This window comes from Dipteris shenzhenensis, chromosome 4, assembly GCF_047967505.1.
Source record: "Dipteris shenzhenensis isolate YYH24624 ecotype China chromosome 4, Dip_SZ_1.0, whole genome shotgun sequence".
NCBI classification, from domain to species: Eukaryota; Viridiplantae; Streptophyta; class Polypodiopsida; order Gleicheniales; family Dipteridaceae; genus Dipteris; species Dipteris shenzhenensis.
The window spans coordinates 56,480,588-56,496,827 of NC_141599.1; positions in this window are offsets into that span (position 1 = coordinate 56,480,588).

Genomic DNA, 16,240 nt, shown 5'->3' on the forward strand with positions numbered 1-16,240 from the left:
AGACAGTTTCTTTTCAAGTTCCTTCTGAAGAAGATGCACCACCATTTCTCTGCTCTTCAGAAATTAGAAGAGCAAATGCACAATGGTCACCCTGGCATATCATGAGTGGAGCTCGATATCTCAACACTCCAAACACTCTACAAATATCCTCAATGCATTAAGATAGACAGCACACATAAATCATGCAAGCTCTACTTTCTTTGTCACGCCATTTCACAAAACATCACATATTGCATTTAACACAATCTAGAGGTGTCTTTTCTCTTCCATCTCAGATTTCCCTAGAAGCATAGAGATTTCTTTCAAATACTAAATGAAATAAACTCGATAATGACCTTATTCATTAATTTGGGACTAGTGAACTCTCCAAATTCATTTTTATAGTAAAAATTGGATAAAAGAAGTCACTTTTTGAAATAAAATATTAAACCAAAAAGATCAACTTTTTTGAAGCTTCAAAAAATCAAAATTTTGAAATTTAATCTAACAATTAGTGTTAAAAAATACCTGCCTAGAGGAAAAAAAGTATTTTAAATCCATAGAAAAACTCTTCTTCATCATCATAGTTACTAGAAGATATGTATATTGGTGCTGTCTATCTCAAAAGCAACCTCTGGGTCTTTTGCTTCACACATCTCTCAATGAGTAATAAAATCACAATACAAGAAAAGTTACAAGGAATATAAGATTTTTTGTTGGTTCCTTATGACTTATTCTTCATCTCAAGAACATCCCCATAATGAGTGCTACAACAACAAAGATTAGCCAAATATGATACTAATGCTTCTTTGGTTGATAATAAAGTTTTTATTTCGTGTCTGCTCATGCTTACTTACTCCATCTCCTCCTTCTCTTGGCTCTTCTGAAGTGAAAACTCGTATTTCTCATCTTCTATTAATGGTTCTCCTTGTGTTTTTTTGTCCACTCAACGTGCTTTGTTCTCAGTAACCCAAGCTAAGCTAAAACTTATTAATTGCTCCATTGTAGTTACAGCTTCAAAAAGATCCATTGATATGCAGATAACACAAATACAAGAGTAGGAGAAGACAGGATGGAAGAAGGTTTAGGGAGAATTCAAGATGAAAGAAGGAAGGAGAGACGAAGTGCTTTTATGCAAGGAGAAGGCAAGATGGAAGAAGGAAGGAGAGATGAAGTGCTTAAGTAATGGCTACTATCAGAGACTTCTAATGAGTGAAGATAAGATGGTAGAAAGAACGAGAGCTTAAGCAATGGCTAGAGTGGGAGAATACTAATGAGAGGGTAAGGTTGTGCTTTGCAATGCAGAGAGAGAAGAAGGAACGAGACTGGTACTACTTAAAAATGGAGGAGGGTGGGAGAATGGTGGAGTTGAAATTGCTTAAAGAATGAGGAGAGTGTGAGTATGGAGTACTCAATTGTGTGAAGTGTCATAGCTTTAAAAAAGTAAGTGGAAGATTTGAAATAAAGTGATTGTGATAGGTCCCATATAATTATTAATTTTTTATCATGAGACATTAACATAATAACCAATAAATTAGATTGAAAGATTTGACATTTAAATTAGATTGAAAGATTTGACATGTAGTGGAAGTTGAGGATATAGGCTTTTATAGACCTCACACTCTTTGAAAATGATCTCTCAGGGAGCATCCCACCTGATCTCCACATTCCTTATCCTAAAGGTGGTAGCGATTGGCCTCTTCATGTAGGCACTTGAACCAGATGGTCACAATTTGCAGCCAAAGATGATTTGCTCATTTCCTAACCATTGTAACAAATGCCATTCGGATCATCTAGATTTTGGGCAAGTTATCCTTAATGCTGCACAACTTGAACGGTGCTACATTTAAGATCCCAAGTGATCTCTTAGGGAATTTCCCTATCTATATTGCTATTGGATTTGCTCGAATTTGGGCAAGTTGTCAGGGGGCTATACACCTTGATTAGCGATATTTTCTTTGTCCTGCCATTTTACAAAGATGACATTTTACATTTACCGCCATATAGAATTGTCGTCTCTCTTTCTACATAATCTATACTTAGAATACATAGTTGTTACTTTCAAATTCCAAATTTAATAAACGTGATACAACTTCCAAACTATATTTTCATTGAATTCATTTAATAAACATGATACAACTTTCTAACTATATTTCCATTGAGTTCATTTGAATCTAGGCTAGTTGTCCCTGGTTGTATACTTTAATCAGCTCTACTTTCTTTATCACAATACCACTAAAATCGTTTCTCTCTTTCTACATCAGGTGTACCTAGAATACGTAGTGGTTACTTTCCAAATGCCAAATGAAATAAACATGATAAAACTCCAAACACTCTACAAATATCCTCAATGCATTAAGACAGACAGCACACATAAATCATGCAAGCTCTACTTTCTTTGTCACACCATTTCACAAACATCACATATTGCATTTAACACAATCTAGAATTGTCTTTTCTCTTCCTACATCTCAGGATTACCTAGAAACATAGAGGTTTCTTTCAAATACTAAATGGAATAAACATGATAATGACCTTATTCATTAATTTGGGACTAGTGAACTCTCCAAATTCATTTTTATAGCAAAAATTGGATAAAAGAAGTCACTTTATGAAATAAAATATTAAACCAAAAAGATTAACTTTTTGGAAGCTTCAAAAAATCAAAATTCTGAAATTTAATGTAACGATTGGTGTTAAAAAATACCCTCCTAAAGGGAAAAAAATATTTCAAATCCATATGAAAACTCTTCTTCTTCATTATAATTACTAGAAGATATGTATATTGGTGCTCTCTATCTCGAAAGCAACCTCTGGGTCTTTTGCTTCACACATCTTTCAATGAGTAATAAAATCACAACACAAGAAAAGTTACAAGGAATATAAGATTCTTTGTTGGTTCCTTGTGACTTATTCTTCATCTCAAGCACATCGCCTGTAGCGAGTGCTACAATAAGAAAGATCAGCCAAATGTGATACTAATGCTTCTTTGGTTGATAATAAAGTTTTTATTTCGTCTCAGCTCATACTTACTGACTCTATCTCCTCCTTCTCTTGGCTCTTCTGAAGTGAAAACTCGTATTTCTCGTCTTCTATTAATGGTTCTCCTTGTGTTTTTTTCTCCACTCAACGTGCTTTGTTCTTAGTAACCCAAGCTATGCTGGAACTTATTAATTGCTTCATTGTAAATACAACTTCAAAAAGATCCATTGATATGCAGATAACACAAATACAAGAGTAGCAGAAGACAGGATGGAAGAAGGTTTAGGGAGAAGTCAAGACGAAAGAAGGAAGGAGAGACAAAGTGCTTTTATGCAAAAGAAGGCAAGATGGAAGAAGGAAGGAGAGATGAAGTGCTTAGGTAATGACTACTATCAAAGACTGCTAATGAGTGAAGGTAAGTTGGTAGAAAGAATGAGAGCTTAAGCAATGGCTAGGGCAGGAGAATACTAATGAGAGGGTAAGGTTGTGCTTTGCAATGCAGAGAGAGAAGAAGGAACGAGAGTGGTACAACTTAAAAATGGAGGAGGTTGGGAAAATGGTGCAGTTGGAATTACTTAAAGAATGAGGAGAGTGTGAGTATGGAGTACTCAATTGTGTGAAGTGTCACAACTTTCAAAAAGTAAGTGGAAGATTTGAAATAAAGTGATTGTGATAGGTCCCATATAATTATTGATTTTTTATCATGAGACATGAACATAATAACAAATAAATTAGATTGGAAGATTTGACATGTAGTGGAAGTTCAGGATATAGGCTTTTATAGACCTCACACTCTTTCAAAATGATCTCTCAGGGAGCATCCCACCTGATCTCCACATTGCTTATCCTAAAGGTGGTAGCAATTGGCCTCTTCATGTAGGCACTTGAACCGGTCACAATTTGCAGCCAAAGATGATTTGCTAATTTCCCAACCATTGTAACAAATGCCATTACAATCATCTAGGTTTTGGGCAAGTTAGCGTTAATGCTGCACAACTTGAACGGTGCTACATTTAAGATCCCAAGTGATCTTTTAGGGAATTTCCCTATCTATATTGCTATTGGATTTGCTCAAATTTGGGCAAGTTGTCAGGGGGCTATACCCCTTGATTAGCAATATATTCTTTGTCATGCCATTTCACAAACATGACATTTTACATTTACCACCATATAGAATTGTTGTCTCTCTTTCTACATAATCTCTACTTAGAATACATAGTTGTTACTTTCAAATTTTGAATTTAATAAACATAATACAACTTCCAAACTATGTTTTGGTTGAATTCATTTACGGAACATGATACAACTTCCTAACTATATTTCCATTGAGTTCATTTGAATCTGGGCTAGTTGTCACGGGTTGCACACTTTAATCAGCTCTACTTTCTTTGTCACAACAGCACTAAAATCGTCTTCTCTTTTTTCACATTAGGTCTACCTAGAATACATAGTGGTTACTTTCAAAATGCCAAATGAAATAAACATGATAAAAGTCCAAACACTCTACAAATATCCTCAATGCATCAAGATAGACAGCACACATAAATCATGCAACTCTACTTTCTTTGTCACACCATTTCACAAACATCACTTATTGCATTTAACACATTCTAGAATTGCCTTTTCTCTTCCTACATCTCAAGACTCCCTAGAAACATAGAGGTTTCTTTCAAATACTAAATCAAATAAACACGATAATGACCTTATTCATTAATTTGGGACTAGCGAAGTCTCTGAATTCATTTTTATAGTAAAAATTGGACAAAAGAAGTCACTTTTTGAAAAAAAATATTAAACCAAAAAGATTAAATTTTTTGAAGCTTCAAAAAATCAAAATTTTGAAATTTAATGTAAGAATTGGTGTTGAAAAATACCTTCCTGGAGGGAAAAAAATATTTTAAATCCATAGAAAAACGCTCTTTCTTCATTATAGTTACTAGAAGATATGTATAATCCAAATTCATTTTTATAGTAAAAATTGGATAAAAGAAGTCACTTTTTGAAAAAAATATTAAACCAAAAAGATTAACTTTTTTGAAGCTCCAAAAAATCAAAATTTTGAAATTCAATGTAACAATTGGTGTTAAAAAATACATTCTTGGAAGGAAAAAAGTATTTTAAATGCATAGAAAAACTCTTCTTCTTCATTATAGTTACTAGAAGATATGTATATTGGTGCTGTCTATCTCAAAAGCAACCTCTGAATCTTTTGCTTCACACATCTCTCAATGAGTAATAAAATCACAACACAAGAAAAGTTACAAGGAATATAAGATTCTTTGTTGGTTCCTTATGACTTATTCTTCATCACAAGCACATCGCCCGTAGGGAGTGCTACAACAAGAAAGATCAGCCAAATATCATACTAATGCTTCTTTGGTTGATAATAAAGTTTTTATTTCGTCTCTCCTCATGCTTACTCACTCCATCTCCTCCTTCTCTTGGCTCTTGTGAAGAGAAAACTCATATTTCTCATCTTCTATTAATGGTTCTCCTTGTGTTTTTTCCTCCACTCAACGTGCTTTGTTCTCAGTAACCCAAGCTAAGGTGGAACTTATTAATTTCTCCATTGTAGTTACAGCTTTAAAAAGATCCATTGATATGCAGATAATACAAATACAAGAGTAGGAGAAGACAGGATGGAAGAAGGTTTAGGGAGAAGTCAAGATGAAAGAAGGAGAGACGAAGTGCTTTTACACAAAAAGAAGGCAAGATGGAAGAACGAAGGAGAGACAAAGTGCTTAAGTAATGGCTACTATCAAAGAGGAAGGAGAGACAAACTGCTTCAGTAATGGCTACTATCAGAGACTGCTAATGAGTGAAGGTAAGATGGTAGAAAGAATGAGAGCTTAAGCAATGGCTAGGGTGGGAGAATACTAATGAGAGGGTAAGGTTGTGCTTTGCAATGCAGAGAGAGAAGAAGAAACGAGAGTGGTACTACTTAAAAATGGAGGATGGTGGGAGAATGGTGCAGTTGGAAAAAATGAGGAGAGTGTGAGTATGGAGTACTCAATTGTGTGAAGTGTCACAGCATTAAAAAAGTAAGTGGAAGATTTGAAATAAAGTGATTGTGATAGGTCCCATATAATTATTGATTTTTTATCGTAAGACATTAACATAATAGCTAATAAATTAGATTGAAAGATTTGAGATGTAGTGGAAGTTGAGGATGTAGGCTTTTATAGACCTCACACTCTTTCAAAATGATCTCTCAGGGAGCATCCCACCTGATCTCCACATTCCTTACCCTAAAGGTGGTAGCGATTGGCCTCTTCATGTAGGCACTTGAACTGGTCACAATTTGCAGCCAAAGATATTTGCTAATTTCCCAACCATTGTAACAAATGCCATTAGGATCATCTAGATTTTGAGCAAGTTATCCTTAATGCTGCACAACTTGAACGGTGCTACAGTTAAGATTTGAAGGGAGCTTTTAGGGAATTTCCCTATCTATATTGCTATTGGATTTGCTCAAATTTTGGGCAGGTTGTCAAGGGGCTATACACCTTGATTAGTAATATTTTCTTTGTCATGCCATTTCACAAAGATGACATTTTACATTTATCGCCATATAGAATTGTCGTCTCTCTTTCTACATAATCTCTACTTAGAATACATAGTTATTACTTTCAAATTTCGAATTTAATATACATGATACAACTTCCAAACTATATTTTCATTGAATTCATTTAATAAACATGATACAACTTCCCAACTATATTTCCATTGAGTTCATTTGAATCTGGGCTAGTTGTCGCTGGTTGCACACTTTAATCAGCTCTACTTTCTTTGTCACAACACCACTATAATCGTCTTCTCTCTTTCTACATCAGGTCTACCTAGAATACGTAGGTGCTACAGTTAAGATTTGAAGGGAGCTTTTAGGGAATTTCCCTATCTATATTGCTATTGGATTTGCTCAAATTTTGGGCAGGTTGTCAAGGGGCTATACACCTTGATTAGTAATATTTTCTTTGTCATGCCATTTCACAAAGATGACATTTTACATTTATCGCCATATAGAATTGTCGTCTCTCTTTCTACATAATCTCTACTTAGAATACATAGTTATTACTTTCAAATTTCGAATTTAATAAACATGATACAACTTCCAAACTATATTTTCATTGAATTCATTTAATAAACATGATACAACTTCCCAACTATATTTCTTCATTTGAATCTGGGCTAGTTGTCGCTGGTTGCACACTTTAATCAGCCCTACTTTCTTTGTCACAACACCACTAAAATCGTCTTCTCTCTTTCTACATCAAGTCTACCTAGAATACGTAGTGGTTACTTTCAAAATGCCAAGTGAAATAAACATGATAAAACTCCAAACACTCTACAAATATTCTCAATGCATTAAGATAGACAACACACATAAATCATGCAAGCTCTACTTTCTTTGTCACACCATTTCACAAACATCACATACTGCATTTAACACAATCTAGAATTGCCTTTTCTCTTCCTACATCTCAGGACCCCTTAGAAACATAGAGGTTTCTTTCAAATACTAAATGAAATAAACACGATAATGACCTTATTCATTAATTTGGAACTAGTGAACTCTCCAAATTCATTTTTATAGTAAAAATTGGATTAAAAAAGTCACTTTTTGAAAAAAAATATTAAACCAAAAAGATTAACTTTTTTGAAGCTTCAAAAAATCAAAATTTTGAAATTCAATGTAACAATTAGTGTTAAAAAATACCTTCTTGGAAGGAAAAAAGTATTTTAAATGCTTAAAGAATGAGGAGAGTGTGAGTATGGAGTATTCAATTGTGTGAAGTGTCACAGCATTAAAAAAGTAAGTGGAAGATTTGAAATAAAGTGATTGTGATAGGTCCCATATAATTATTGATTTTTTATCTTGAGACATTAACATAATAGCTAATAAATTAGATTGAAAGATTTGAGATGTAGTGGATGTTGAGGATATAAGCTTTTATAGACCTCACACTCTTTCAAAATGATTTCTCAGGGAGCATCCCACCTGATCTCCACATTCCTTATCCTAAAGGTGGTAGCAATTGGCCTCTTCATGTAATCACTTGAACCGGTGACAATTTGCAACCTAAGATGATTTGCTAATTTTCCAACCATTGTAACAAAATGCCATTAGGATCATCTAGATTTTGGGCAAGTTATCCTTAATGCTGCACAACTTGAATGGTGCTACATTGAAGATCCCAAGTGATCTTTTAGGGAATGTCCCTATTTATATTGCTATTGGATGTGCTCAAATTTGGGCAAGTTGTCAGGGGGCTATACACCTTGATTAGCAATATTTTCTTTATCATGCCATTTCACAAAGATGACATTTTACATTTATCGCCATATAGAATTGTCATCTCTCTTTCTACATAATCTCTACTTAGAATACATAGTTGTTACTTTCAAATTTCGAATTTAATAAACATGATACAACTTCCAAACTATATTTTTGATGAATTCATTTAATAAACATGATACAACTTCCTAACTTATATTTCCATTGAGTTCATTTGACTTTGGGCTAGTTGTCACTGGCTGTACACTTTAATCAGCTCTACTTTCTTTGTCACAACACCACTAGAATGGTCTTTTGTCTTTCTACATCAGGTCTACCTAGAATACATAGTGGTTACTTTCAAAATGCCAAATGAAATAAACATGATAAAACTCCATGTGAAGATAGTGGGAGAGAGGGAAAAAATCTCACTTGCGACTTTCTCATTTACACAATGGGGGAATACACACAAAGGTGGAGGCTGAAAACAGTTTTCCTCTTCTTAGTTGCGAAAGCCAAAAGAACTCTAGTACAAAGAAATAGAAGAACCCTATATGTGGGTCTCAAACCAAACTCAGCTAACTAAGGTGGCATACTAACTGAGCCACAAACCAGAGTAGATAAGGATAGCTGTCATCCAGCTATTATTCATGGGCGGTGTACCAACCGCATCTGTAGCTAACAAGTCGGTGACATAAATGCACAACGGTCACCTTGGCATATCACGAGTGGAGCTCCATATCTCAACACTCCCCCTTGAGCTCAATCCCAATTCCTACACACCGAGCAGGTCTCTGAACTTGTGCAGCTTCTGTATGCCCAATGCTTTCATGAATATGTCAGCTACCTGATCCTCTGTGCTGACATAAACTAGATCAATAAGACCTAGTAAAACCTTCTCCCGCACATAGTGATAATGCACCTCAATGTGCTTTGTTCTAGCATGATAGACTAGGTTATTTGCCAAGTGTATACTACTCATGTTGTCACAATAAATGACAACTGACCCATCTGTAGACTGATGCATATCATAGAGTAGCTTATGCAACCAAGCTACCTCACATGCAGCCATTGCTGCACCCCTGTACTCAGCCTCTGTGCTCAACAAGGTAATTGTAGGCTGTTTCTTGCTGCTCCAAGTGACTGCAACACTCTTAAAAGAGAACATATATCCACTGGTAGATCGTCTATCTGAAATACTACTAGCCCAATCAGCATCAGTGTATCCATGAAACTGTATCTGAACCTCAGCCTCATAAAATAGTCCATACTGCAATGTGGACTTCACATACCTGAGTATGCATCTAACCGCATCCAAATGCGGTTTCCTTGGAGCCTGCATAAACTGACTTACCAATCCAATAGCATAGCTCAAATCTGGCCTGGTAATAGTCATATAAATCAAACTTCCAGAAGCTCACCTACATCTGTGTTGAGCTTCACATTCTGCTCCAAAGGAACTGAAATAGGCTTACAACCTGTCATCCCATATTTGGATAGCATGTCCAATCCATACTGCCTCTGCAAGAGCTGTATCCCACTTGGTGATCTAATCACCTCAATGCCCAAGAAATAACGCAGCTCTCCCAAATCCTTCATCTCAAACTTCTGCTTCAATAGCATTTTCACATGAAGGATGTCTTCATCACTATCACCTGTGATGATCAAATCATCAACATAAATGACAAGCAGCATAATACCTTTCTCAGTTTTTCTCACATAAAGTGAGAAATCTGCCTTGGAAATCTGAAAGCCAATAGTGACAAGATACTGTCCTATCTTGTCAGACCATGCTCTAGGTGCTTGCTTCAAGCCATACAAGGCTTTCTTCAACCTACAAACAAACTCAGGATGAACAGCATAAACATAACCTGGTGGCTACTCCATAAAGACCTCTTCTTGCAAATCACCATGCAAGAAGGCATTCTTTACATCCATCTGATGTAAAGACCATCCCTTTCATACAACCATAGCAATGACTGCTCTTACAGTTGCCATTCTTGCAATCGGACTGATTGTTTCTTCATAATCAATGCCATATGTCTGTGCATACTCCTTAATAACTAATCTTGCCTTAGATAATTCACAGAACCATCTGCATTGTGCTTCACCTTATAAACCGACTTACAACCAATTGCATTTTTGTCTTTAGGCAAAGGCACCAATTCCCATGTAACATTTGCTTCCAAGGCATCCATTTCTTCATCCATGGCTTTCTCCCATTTTTCTTTTCCCATGGCTTGCTCAAAAGAAGTGGGTTCTGGTTCCTGTATCACTTTGACCATATAGGCATAGTGAATGGCTATAAATCCATCATATTTCAGCCTATCCATAGGATACTTAGCTCTGGTAGACCTGTGCAAAATAGGCTCACTTCCAGGTGCTCTCAAAACATCCCTGGTCTTTCTTACTTTAGGTGTAACAACAAAAGGAATACCCAACTCATCATCAATGCTCTGTTCCGAGCCACTGGATTCACCATGCACATAAGAGTGACCTGCATTCACATCAAACAGATCTACCTTCTCTTTTCCTTTTCGTGATACCTGCATACCACTATCTGCATTGCTTTGAGGAGATTCTCCTGATCTCAATCTGCCTGTCCATCACGAAGTATGTGAACCATTGCTAGAGGACACTGCAGATCCACTAATATTTTGTGATTGTTGATGTGAATTCTGTGCAGCATTACCATTTTGTGCATTTACATCATCAATTACATTTATTGGTTTGTATCAGCTGCTCATCTCATAAAAAACGACATCTCTGCTCACTGTAAACTTACAAGTAGAAAGGTTATGGCATCTATATATACCCTTTCTGCTGCAGAGAATAACCAATAAAGATGCACTACTAAGCTTTTGGATCCAACTTGGACCTTAACTCATCCAGCACATGAACATAGGCAATGCAACAAAAATTTTCAAATGAGAAATATCTGGTTTCCTATCAGTATACATCTCCTCTGGCATCATGCGATGTATTGCCTGCATTGATTTAAGTTGCTGTACATTAACATAACCATTGCGTTTATGCCAGATATCAATATCTGTAACTACACCTGTCCCATGTGCAAACATTGCTGCACTCAATTCAGGTATGTCTGCATCCAACGTAAACATCCTTCCCTTCTTCTTTCCTTTTGCTATCAAGTGACCGTTATTTTTCATATCCTCAACAAAGCATCCATGAGGATTAAATCTGACCTGCAAGCCCTGCTCAACCATTTGACCAACAGAAATCAGGTTCTTAATGATGTTCGGTACATGAAATACATCAGACAAGTATTTCTTTTTCCCATCCTGCATAGACAAAAGAATTTTACCAATCTGCACAATAGGATGTGCAGTATCATCACCAATCTCCACAAATCCAGGTCTTTTCATTTTCCTTGCATCCTGCATCCATTCTGCATGACCTGTCATGTGGTTTGATGCACCTGAGTCAACATACCACACATCATCACTTTTCTTCTGCACTTGTCACAGAATTGGTCATGTGCTGTACCATAAACAAATGCTCATTTCTGTCATCACCCTGTCTACTAGAGGATGCATAATTGCCTTGCTGCAATTTTCCATTCATAATATCATTTTGCTTTTTGTAGCAGTCTTTAGCCATATGACCCATTTTACCACAATAGTAGCATTCAACATTGCTGTTTGCATTTTGGCCTCTCTGCCATCCACCACAGCCTCTTTGGCTCCCCTTGCCTCTAGAGTTACCATAGGACTGGTTTTCTTGAGTTTGCTGCATATTTTGATTTCTACCACAGCCTTCGGATCGGCCTCCTCTACCTCTGCCTCTACCTACCTCTTCCAGCATTTGAGTAAAAGACAGTTTCTTTTCAAGTTCCTCCTGAAGAAGATGCACCACCATTTCTCTGCTCTTCAGAAATTAGAAGAGCAAACGCACAATGGTCACCTTGGCATATCATGAGTGGAGCTCGATATCTCAACACTCCAAACACTCTACAAATATCCTCAATGCATTAAGACAGACAGCACACATAAATCATGCAAGCTCTACTTTCTTTGTCACGCCATTTCACAAAACATCACATATTGCATTTAACACAATCTAGAGGTGTCTTTTCTCTTCCATCTCAGAACTCCCTAGAAGCATAGAGATTTCTTTCAAATACTAAATGAAATAAGCACGATAATGACCTCATTCATTAATTTGGGACTAGTGAACTCTCCAAATTCATTTTTATAGTAAAAATTGGATAAAAGAAGTCACTTTTTGAAATAAAATATTAAACCAAAAAGATTAACTTTTTTGAAGCTTCAAAAAATCAAAATTTTGAAATTTAATCTAACAATTAGTGTTAAAAAATACCTGCCTAGAGGAAAAAAGGTATTTTAAATCCATAGAAAAACTCTTCTTCATCATCATAGTTACTAGACAGTCCAAACACTCTACAAATATCCTCAATGCATTAAGACAGACAGCACACATAAATCATGCAAGCTCTACTTTCTTTGTCACGCCATTTCACAAAACATCACATATTGCATTTAACACAATCTAGAGGTGTCTTTTCTCTTCCATCTCAGAACTCCCTAGAAGCATAGAGATTTCTTTCAAATACTAAATGAAATAAGCACGATAATGACCTTATTCATTAATTTGGGACTAGTGAACTCTCCAAATTCATTTTTATAGTAAAAATTGGATAAAAGAAGTCACTTTTTGAAATAAAATATTAAACCAAAAAGATTAACTTTTTTGAAGCTTCAAAAAATCAAAATTTTGAAATTTAATCTAACAATTAGTGTTAAAAAATACCTGCCTAGAGGAAAAAACGTATTTTAAATCCATAGAAAAACTCTTCTTCATCATCATAGTTACTAGAAGATATGTATATTGGTGCTGTCTATCTCAAAAGCAACCTCTGGGTCTTTTGCTTCACACATCTCTTAATGAGTAATAAAATCACAATACAGGAAAAGTTACAAGAAATATAAGATTCTTTGTTGGTTCCTTATGACTTATTCTTCATCTCAAGCACATCCCCATAGTGAGTGCTACAACAACAAAGATTAGCCAAATATGATACAAATATGATACTAATGCTTCTTTGGATGATAATAAAGTTTTTATTTTGTGTCTGCTCATGCTTACTTACTCCATCTCCTCCTTCTCTTGGCTCTTCTGAAGAGAAAACTCGTATTTCTCATCTTCTATTAATGGTTCTCCTTGTGTTTTTTTCTCCACTCAACGTGCTTTGTTCTAAGTAACCCAAGCTAAGCTAAAACTTATTAATTGCTCCATTGTAGTTACAGCTTCGAAAAGATCCATTGATATGCAGATAACACAAATACAAGAGTAGCAGAAGACAGGATGGAAGAAGGTTTAGGGAGAAGTCAAGATGAAAGAAGGAAGGAGAGACGAAGTGCTTTTACGCAAGGAGAAGGCAAGATGGAAGAAGGAAGGAGAGATGAAGTGCTTAAGTAATGGCTACTATCAGAGACTTCTAATGAGTGAAGATAAGATGGTAGAAAGAACGAGAGTTAAGCAATGGCTAGGGTGGGAGAATACTAATGAGAGGGTAAGGTTGTGCTTTGCAATGCAGAGAGAGAAGAAGGAACGAGAGTGGTACTACTTAAAAATGGAGGAGGGTGGGAGAATGGTGGAGTTGAAATTGCTTAAAGAATGAGGAGAGTGTGAGTATGGAGTACTCAATTGTGTGAAGTGTCATAGCTTTAAAAAAGTAAGTGGAAGATTAGAAATAAAGTGATTGTGATAAGTCCCATATAATTATTAAGTTTTTATCATGAGACATTAACATAATAACTAATAAATTAGATTGAAAGATTTGACATGTAAATTAGATTGAAAGATTTGACATGTAGTGGAAGTTGAGGATATAGGCTTTTATAGACCTCACACTCTTTGAAAATGATCTCTCAGGGAGCATCCCACCTGATCTCCACATTCCTTATCCTAAAGGTGGTAGCGATTGGCCTCTTCATGTAGGCACTTGAACCAGATGGTCACAATTTGCAGCCAAAGATGATTTGCTCATTTCCCAACCATTGTAACAAATGCCATTCGGATCATCTAGATTTTGGGCAAGTTATCCTTAATGCTGCACAACTTGAACGGTGCTACATTTAAGATCCCAAGTGATCTTTTAGGGAATTTCCCTATCTATATTGCTATTGGATTTGCTCAAATTTGGGCAAGTTGTCAGGGGGCTATACCCCTTGATTAGCAATATATTCTTTGTCATGCCATTCCACAAAGATAACATTTTACATTTACCGCCATATAGAATTGTTGTCTCTCTTTCTACATAATCTATACTTAGAATACATAGTTGTTACTTTCAAATTTTGAATTTAATAAACATAATACAACTTCCAAACTATGTTTTGGTTGAATTCATTTACTAAACATGATACAACTTCCTAACTATATTTCCATTGAGTTCATTTGAATCCGGGCTAGTTGTCACGGGTTGCACACTTCAATCAGCTCTACTTTCTCTATCACAATAGCACTAAAATCGTCTTCTCTTTTTTCACATTAGGTCTACCTAGAATACATAGTGGTTACTTTCAAAATGCCAAATGAAATAAACATGATAAAACTCCAAACACTCTACAAATATCCTCAATGCATCAAGACAGACAGCACACATAAATCATGCAAGCTCTTCTTCCTTTGTCACACCATTTCACAAACATCACATATTGCATTTAACACAATCTAGAATTGTCTTTTCTCTTCCTACATCTCAGGATTACCTAGAAACATAGAGATTTCTTTCAAATACTAAATGAAATAAACATGATAATGACCTTATTCATTAATTTGGGACTAGTGAACTCTCCAAATTCATTTTTATAGCAAAAATTGGATAAAAGAAGTCACTTTTTGAAATAAAATATTAAACCAAAAAGATTAACTTTTTGTAAGCTTCAAAAAATCAAAATTCTGAAATTTAATGTAACAATTGGTGTTAAAAAATACCCTCCTAAAGGGAAAAAAATATTTCAAATCCATACGAAAACTCTTCTTCTTCATTATAATTACTAGAAGATATGTATATTGGTGCTCTCTATCTCGAAAGCAACCTCTAGGTCTTTTGCTTCACACATCTTTCAATGAGTAATAAAATCACAACACAAGAAAAGTTACAAGGAATATAAGATTCTTTGTTGGTTCCTTGTGACTTATTCTTCATCTCAAGCACATCACCTGTAGTGAGTGCTACAACAAGAAAGATCAGCCAAATATGATACTAATGCTTCTTTGGTTGATAATAAAGTTTTTATTTCGTCTCAGCTCATACTTACTGACTCTATCTCCTCCTTCTCTTGGCTCTTCTGAAGAGAAAACTCGTATTTCTCGTCTTCTATTAATGGTTCTCCTTGTGTTTTTTTCTCCACTCAACGTGCTTTATTCTTAGTAACCCAAGCTATGCTGGAACTTATTAATTGCTTCATTGTAGTTACAGCTTCAAAAAGATCCATTGATATGCAGATAACACAAATACAAGAGTAGCAGAAGACAGGATGGAAGAAGGTTTAGGGAGAAGTCAAGACGAAAGAAGGAAGGAGAGACGAAGTGCTTTTATGCAAAAGAAGGCAAGATGGAAGAAGGAAGGAGAGATGAAGTGCTTAGGTAATGACTACTATCAGAGACTGCTAATGAGTGAAGGTAAGTTGGTAGAAAGAATGAGAGCTTAAGCAATGGCTAGGGCAGGAGAATACTAATGAGAGGGTAAGGTTGTGCTTTGTAATGCAGAGAGAGAAGAAGGAGCGAGAGTGGTACAACTTAGAACTGGAGGAGGTTGGGAAAATGGTACAGTTGGAATTACTTAAAGAATGAGGAGAGTGAGTATGGAGTACTCAATTGTGTGAAGTGTCATAGCTTTCAAAAAGTAAGTGGAAGATTTGAAATAAAGTGATTGTGATAGGTCCCATATAATTATTGATTTTTTATCATGAGACATGAACATAATAACTAATAAATTAGATTGGAAGATTTGAC